The following is an 8,679-nucleotide window of genomic DNA, read 5'->3' as shown; positions in this document are numbered from 1 at the left end:
CTCTCTCTCTCTCTATTCGTTTAGTCGGTTCCGACTCTTCGTGACCCCATGAACCAAATCACGCCACTTTTTCCTGTCTTGCACTTTCTCCCGTAGACCTTCCAGGTTGGAACACATTGCTTCTGTGATGCCATCGATCCATCTCATCCTCTGACGTCCTCTTCTTCTAGTTCCTTCAATTTTCCCCAGCATTAATGTTTTTTCCAGCGAGGCATGCCTTCGCATTGTGTGTCCAAAGTAGGTCAGCTTTTGTTTTAAGATTAGACCTTCCAGGGAGAAATCTGGTTTAATTTGCTCCAATATTGATCTGTTGGTTCTCTTTGCAGTCCATGGAACTGTAAGAAGTTTCCTCCAACACCACAATTCGAAGGAGTCAATTCTTCGCCGTTCAGCCTTTCTAATGGTCCAGGTCTCACATCCATACATCACAACTGGAAAGACCATAGCCCTCACAATACGGATCTTTGTTGCTAGTGTTATATCTCTGGACCTTATAACCTTGTCAAGGTTTGACATCGCCTGGGAACCGAGATAACTGAATGTGGTCACTACCTCCATGGTTTCTCCTGCTATATCCCACGAATTGGTACGTGTAGTTGCCATAATTTTCGTTTTCTTCACATGCAGCATAAGACCAGCCTTTCCACTTTCGTCTTTCACCTTCAGTAAGAGTGTTCTCAAATCTTCTTCACTTTCCGCCAATAGAATCGTATCATCCGCGTACCTGAGGTTGTTTACATTTATTCCAGCTATTTTAATTCCTGTTTCTCCTTCATCTAGCCTCGCATTCCTCATGACATGTTCTGCATACAGACTGAATAAGTACGGTGACAGTATGCAGCCCTGCCGGACCCCTTTCTGAATCTTTATCCATTTCGTTGTTCCATACATAGTTCTCACCGTGGCTTCTTAAAGAGTACTATGCACTGCAAAATGGCGCTGTCCAGAACCGACTCCAAGGCAACAGTGGTGCACCACGGGCCATAGCTGACAGGGGTGAACGACGGCTGCAGAGTTTTCTACGGGCGAATAGACGAGCGACTGTTGAGCAACTGAATAAAATGTTCTCGGGTTTCCAACCGCGTCAATTGCTTAAAACCGCACGAGCTTTCGGCCAAGCACTCCTTGGCCATTGTCAAGTGGTATGACTGCCAGTGGGCTGTTGGTGCGCCCTTATATACGCTACCTGCCGGCTGTGACGTCACTGGTGCCCGTGACATATTCATATATGGACATGTTTTGAGTTGGCGTTCGATGTGCCCTCTTCAACCGCGCGATCGCTGGATCCCACGCAGCGCTGAGCTGCAAGCCACCGTACTTACTCAGAGTGTTTGTGGTAATTTTTATTTCTAAACTGTCCCAGAAGCCGTTAGTGCGAGCCACGACAGAGGTATAGTCATATTTTATGTGGTGACCGTTTTCTAACGCATGGTCAGCTAACGCAGATTTCTCTGGGTAGCGTAGGCGATAATACCTCTCACGTTCTTTCGTGCGTTGTTCCACAGTGCGCACTGTTTGTCCGATGTACTTCTGGCCACACTCACAAGGTATTTCGTAGACTCCAGGCGTTCTGAGACCTACTGCGGCTTTAACTGGTCTCAGTAATTGACGGATTTTCGTTGGAGGCCTGGTTCAAATGGTTCTGAGCTCTATGGGACTTAACATCTGTGGTCATCAGTCCCCTAGAACTTAGAACTACTTAAACCTAACTAACCTAAGGACATCACACACATCCATGCCCGAGGCAGGATTCGAACCTGCGACCGTAGCAGTCGCGCGGTTCCGGACTGAGCGCCTAGAACCGCTAGACCACCGCGGTTGGAGGCCTGAAGATTGATTTGATCTTGTGTCTTTTCAACAGGCGGCTTATCTTGCCTAACACAGATCCACAGAATGGCAGCAAAGCACGTTTCTTTTCCTGCTCTTCGTCGGTCGTCTTATTCTGATATGTCCCAGAAATGACTTGTTTCATTTGATGGGCGCTGTAGCCGTTATTCCTGAAAACCTTGCGTAGGTGGCTCAGTTCATGGGGCAGGTTATCGTCTTCTGATATTACTCTTGCACGATGCACCAATGTTTGTAATACTGTGCGCTTCTGTGCTGGATGATGATGGATAGTGGCGTGCAGGTACGGGTCTGTGTGGGTGGGTTTTCTGTAGACACTGTGGCCAAGGCACCCATTTCGTTTACGGTGGACAACGACGTCGAGGAAATGCAATTCATTACCTTTTTCTACCTTCATGGTGAACTGGATACTACTGTTGATGCCATTGAGGTGTTCCAAAAACTCGTGTAGTTTCTCGCGTCCGTGTGGCCAATTGACGAACGTGTCGTTAACGGATCGAAAGAAACACTTCTGCTTCAATGGCGCAGTATCTATGGCAATATCCTCAAAATTCTTCATGAAGAGGTTTGCAACAGGTGGAGCCAACAGACTACCCATTGCTGCGCCGTCTGTCTGATCGTAATACTGGCCGTTGTACACGAAATAGGAGGACGTAAGAGTGTGCCTAAATAGCTCGACCAAGTCACTTACAAAGTATTGGGAAATTAGGTCCAAAGCGTCTTTGATAGACACATTCGTAAACAGCGCCACTACATCAAAACTGACCATAATATCATCCTCACTAAGGCGTAGACGGTTTATTCTGCTGATAAATTCTGCTGAGTTTTTATATGATGTTCACAGTGTCCCACATGTGGAGCGAGGAGCTTGGCCAAGCACTTCGCCAGCTTGTTTGTTGGAGAAACTATTGTGGACACAATAAGGCGAAATGGCGTCCGGTCCTTGTGTATCTTCGGTAAACCATAAGCAGTAGGTGGTCTAGGCGCCTGTGGGAGAAGATTCTTAACCACACTGTCTTCCACTAAAGATCGCTTAAGAAGTTCTGATGTTTTTCTTACTGTTCTTGATGTCCGGTAGCGTGGGAGCTTCCGATAAGTATCTTCGTTCAGTAGCGCACAGATGTTCATAACATAGTCCTCGAACTCCGTAATTACGGCGGCATTGCCCTTGTCAGCAGGAAGTACCACAATGTTTTCATCACTACGTAGTGCTCGAAGGCCGTTGCGCTCAGCCCTGGTCATGTTGGATGCTGCTAACTTCGCCTTTGTCAGTACACGGCTGCTTTCTCGCCGTATTTCGTCCGCTGTTTCATGAGGGAGCTTATGGACTGCCTGTCCAACACCGCTTACTATTTTACAGACAGGAATGTCCCACGATGAAGCTGCGAAATTAAGTCCTTTCTTAAGTGCCGACATTGCACCCGCGTCTGTATCTCTCGCAGTCAAGTTGATGACGGTGCGTTCTGCAGATCTGTAGTCCGCACCATATTGTTGTTGCGAAATGCGGCCGAACTTTCCTTTCTGCGTCTATGTAGTTCGTTTCTGTGCTGACGTATGTTGAGAAACCGTAGCAGCGTCGACCCATTCCCAGTCCAAAGCTGTGAGTGTTCTTGATAACTGCAGGTGCATGGCCATAAGAGCACGTCTATTTGCATCCAGCTGTTGCCTTGTGTTGTGAATCCTTTCTCGTAATAATACAAAGCTGGCACGACGAAATATCCTCCTGGTGGCAGCGGTGTTGATGTGATGGGATACCATAGCAAATTGTGGAATGGTCTTGAGCAGGCTCATCCAAGAATTGCGCCCGGCGGGCGCGCCCGCGCCCTGCGGCCGCAAGGCAGTGTAGTTCAGCGCCCCGTCCGCGAGCGTGTGTCGCTAGTGTCGACATAGGAGCGAGCGAGAGAGAGAGAGAGAGAGAGAGAGAGAGAGAACTGCGGAGCGAGTGTGAGAGCGAGCAGCACTGCTCTGCGCTGGACTGCTCCGCGGTCCGATCCAACGTAAACAAAATATTCTATTTTAGAATTCATTTTATGTAAGGGATATAGAGTCTCATTCTTACTGTTAGTAGTTACAAGTAAGTATTTTTTGTTATACTTTGTGCTACAGTTTTTTGTATCCCTTTTCAGACTTTAGAAATCGGATCCTTAGTTTGTTGTTTTGTACGTAATATTTTTAATTGACTAAGTTTGAAAACTTATTAAAATAGAATTAAGGTTATAAAGCTCTTTAATTCTTACAGTCAACATTGTTAAATAAGATAATTAACATTTTACACGTTTTTCTTCTTCGAGGAAACGATTTTGTCTAGGCTAGGTACAATATTCCGTGAGACTGCTAACCTCAAAGAATTGGTCAAATTTTTATCACCAAGGAATGAAGGGTTCTTAGTTTTAGCAAGCTTTAAAAAAGAGAAAAAGCGCTCACAAATATACGTGGAACCAAACATTGAGAGAACTTTGGCCGCGTGCTTGTTCAAAAGAGGATGTTTCTCTCGTGTAAGACAGCTGTAAAAGTCATCCAAAGTTTTACACATAAGAAGGTGGTCCTTCAGGCCGATATGGCACTGTAGGTCAATCAGCTCTAGTTGAAGCACTTGTGAGACGTCCTCTGCCCGAAGAGAAAACGGGCGAACAAATATATCTATCGGCTGGCGTTCGGGCGGTCCGCCACGGCTCGGCCACTGCGACAACACACGAATTCGCCCTGGGCGCTGGCCGCGGGCGATCGCGGGCGCTAGCGCCCCAGGGGCACAGTCTGGACGACCCTGGTCTTGAGCAACTGATCGCACAGATGAACCAAGGGACTGCCGCCACTGTCTCCTCAATTACCGTTCAGCGAACGTTGCTACATACGTGCACCTGCAGCTGGCTCCTGGTTCGTGCACCGTTGCTGACTGCTGCTCATCGAGACGAAGGCTGGAATTTGCTGGGAAGCGCAGCGACTGGTCGTCCATTCAGTGGCGACAGGAGGACTTTTCGGATGACTCGCGGTTTTGCTCCATCGGACAGATGGCCGTTGGCGTGAAACGTCTGAAAGCAAACATCCAGCAACAGTCGTCGGAAGGGTCCAGGCCGGAGGAGGGAGCGTTGTGGTTCTGGAAGGCACAGTAGATCAATGCAGTCATGCACCGGTTCTTGGAGACAATGCCCACCCCTACAAGCAGTTTGTTTTTTCTTCGCAAGATGGCGGCACCTACTTGTAGGACAGTGCAACGTGAGTGGTTCAGAGGGTACCCTGATGAGACTACCATACTCCCCTGGTCGACAAAGTAACCGGATTCAGCCGGCCGAAGTGGCCGAGCGGTTCTAGGCGCTACAGTCTGGAACCGCGCGACCGCTACGGTCGCAGGTTCGAATCCTGCCTCGGGCATGGACGTGTGTGATGTCCCTAGGTTAGTTAGGTTTAAGTAGTTCTAAGTTCTAGGGGACAGATGACCTCAGCAGTTAAGTCCCATAGTGCTCAGAGCCATTTTTGAACATCTCAATGATGTTGATGTTAGGCAGAAGCAGAAGGTGGTTCTGTTTCCAGAACCCATTCAGACTCTCTGGCTACAACTGTGTACTTTAACTTTCTATGAGTTAGCTCCAATAAGAGTATTTTTTTCCCTATGGAAACCTGAGGTACACATTTGTGAATGTTCAACCTTTTCATCATGCGCAAGTGCTGCCAACTGTTGGGGATCACAATAAAAATATCAGCAAGTCGTTATCAGTGCATAGCAGCTCGTGACCACAAGAATACACGGATGTTGTTGGTTAACTGTGTTCCACTGTACAACTGAATATCGGTATTGTTATTCTGCGCGGTCATTATTGAATGATCATATTCATACAGTAGAGAATATTGCGTAATTACTTATTTTAGTCCATAAAATGGGGCCAAGTGTACAAAATATGTTTTGGAAATGGTTACATATTTTTGTATAAATCTTACATCTAACGTCATTAAAAATATCACGTATTTCCTTAATCCAGAAAAAATTCAGTCTGTAAATCTAAAACTGTAGATGCCATTTTCAACAGCAGAATCGTAGCCGCGCATGGTTGACTAGTGGTTACTACGAAACACAACGACTGTTTCCTTATACAAGGTACACAAAATACTGGCCTGCTCCTCCGAGCCCCTCTAGCAACGGTCCACCCCAATCTGCTACTTCTTCCACGCACTTCTCATCTCCCCTCCAGCTAAATGCCACACTATCACATGGTTTCGAGGTCAGGCGATCGCCTTCCATTTCCGATGTCACCCACAATCCACAGTTGATTTTTGGTGCCGTATTATGGTAGCTCACAGTACGCTCGAACATTGCCTCTATATGGTCGCACATTTGCCAACTATTTGCGCATTATGAACAACAATTCTCCCCCCCCCCCCCCCATAGTTGGCGGAGTACCCCACCTCATACGTTACTGAAACGCTTACGACCGTTCTGGAAAGCTGCAGCTACCCACATACCCAAGCCTGTGACCCGAACGAATATGTGCAGGGCTAACTTCATGGCTGAATGCATATTATTTTCTTATTTTTTATAATTTTTCAATTTTTTCCTGAATTCACATTTTAGTTTCTGCGTTTAGTTCCTGTGGTATTGCACTGCCACCCTCCTAGGAACGGCCTGAACGCTGTCACATTTTTGTCTCTTCGATATATGTTTACAAAACACAAAAAAGTTAAATAAAAACAGGGAGGTGGAGAAATGTCTATAAAATACGCCAAAGAGAATCGGAGGTCGAGAACTGAAAATTAAATGGCCTTCACCATATTGCTACGACGGATAAAAAATAAAATGCGTTTGACAGCCTGCGCGTCGTTCGCTAAAACTGTCGATAACTCCGACGGCAAACCCAAACGGGAACGTAAAGGTTTAAAAAAATGCATTCCGTCAGTTAAAAGTTGGGCGTAATGTGCACGAAGTAGTTGGGGAGCACCACTTCACAAATGGCGATGGCTAAAAAGGCACTGCCCAACGCAACCTAGTTAAAATGACCTCCTCGTGGCGGGAGGGTCGACAGGAGTTAGTTCAAGCCGCTGGGGGAGGTTTGATAACCCGGAGCTTATTCCCATTAAGAGAGAACCAGTGGCGATGCCAAAGTGACACCGCCTGCTGACAGACGGCAACACAGAGATCATCGGCAACTAGTGTGCTGAGGTACGAGGACTGCAGCCTTGGCAGCAGCGTCAGCAGCCCCGTTTCCTGTCAGACCGACATGACCAGCAACCCACAGAAACAGTCTAGGGTGTCAGTGAACATTAACTGAAAGGGATTTGTGTTATCGCTAACATTACAATAGTTCCGTAATGGAAAAAATGGAGCGTATACATATGATGTGGGCTATAAACTGAAAGTAATAGCATATGTAGAAGAGCATGAAATCAAAGCAGCTGAGTGGCATTTCGACACTCCATCAACAGAAAAGAACCATCCGTGATTGCAGGGCTAGTACATAAAAGCTGAAAAAAATGAGGAATATTAAATGTGCAAATAGAGGATCGAATGCAAAATGGCGCAAACTAGAAGATGACGTATTGAAATCGATTCAAGGATACCGTCCAAATGGCGCTAGTATTAATACAAAAATGATTCAAGTACGTGCTCGTAAACTAGCGCTACAGTCGAACTTAACAAACTTTAAGGGCGGAATTGGTTGGTGCTGCAGGCTTATGAAGCGTCATGGACTTAGCATACGAACCATAACCAAAATATCTCAGAAAATTCCACAAGAGTACAAAGAGAAAGTATTATCTTTCATCTACATCTACATACATGCTCCGAAATCCACCATACGGTGCGTGACGGAGGGTAACTTGTACCACAACTAGCATCTTCTCTCTCTGTTCCACTCCCAAACAGAACGAGGAAAAAATGATTGCCTATGTGCCTCTGTACGAGCCCTAATCTCTCTTATCTTATCTTTGCGGTCTTTCCGCGAAATGTAAGTTCGCGGCAGTAAAATTGTACTGCAGTCAGCCTCAAATGCCGGTTCTCTAAATTTCCTCAGTAGCGATTCATGAAAAGAACGCCTCCTTTCCTCTAGAGATTCCCACCCGAGTTCCTGAAGCATTTCTGCAACACTCGCTTGATGATCAAACCTATCAGTAACAAATCTAGCAGCCCGCCTCTGAATTGCTTCTATGTCCTCCCTCAATCCGGCCTGATTGGGATCCCAAACGCTCGAGCAGTACTCAGAATAGGTCGTATTAGTGTTTTATAAGCGGTCTCCTTTACATATGAACCATATCTTCCCAAAATTATACCAATGAACCGAAGACGACTATCCGCCTTCCCCACAACTGTCATTACATGCTTGTCCCACTTCCTATCGCTCTGCAATGTTACGCCCAAATATTTCCATCATTTCATTATTCAGCATCGAAAGAAAACCAGTGTGGAACTAAGGGAAATAGCAAATACGTACGAAACTCCTCTGACACTCGATGTGCGGAGTAACAGAACCGTTTTCATTAAAGATGCTAAAACTGTAACTATAGAAACAAGTGGACATGAAAAAATGCCCTACACTGTTGTCGTTTCATACTGTGCTGACGATACTACACTTAATTCAATGATCATTTACAAGCGCAAAACAATGCCAAAACCTTCTTAAATACTGCCAGGTGTTGTTGTTTACGTACATGCCAAGTGTTGGATGGGCGAGGCTGCTACGAAATTATGGATTAACAGAGTGTGGGAGAGCCGGCCGGTGTGGCCGAGCGGTTCTAGGCGCTTCAGTCTAGTACCGCGCGACCGCTACGGTCGCAGGTTCGTATCCTGCCTCGGGCATGGATGTGTGTGATGTACTTAGGTTAGTTAGGTTTAAGTAGTTCTAAGTTCTA

The sequence above is a fragment of the Schistocerca piceifrons genome, chromosome 8, assembly GCF_021461385.2.
Source record: "Schistocerca piceifrons isolate TAMUIC-IGC-003096 chromosome 8, iqSchPice1.1, whole genome shotgun sequence".
NCBI classification, from domain to species: domain Eukaryota; kingdom Metazoa; phylum Arthropoda; class Insecta; order Orthoptera; family Acrididae; genus Schistocerca; species Schistocerca piceifrons.
The sequence above is the reverse complement of the archived record's forward strand: the minus strand, read 5'-3'. Positions refer to the sequence as shown.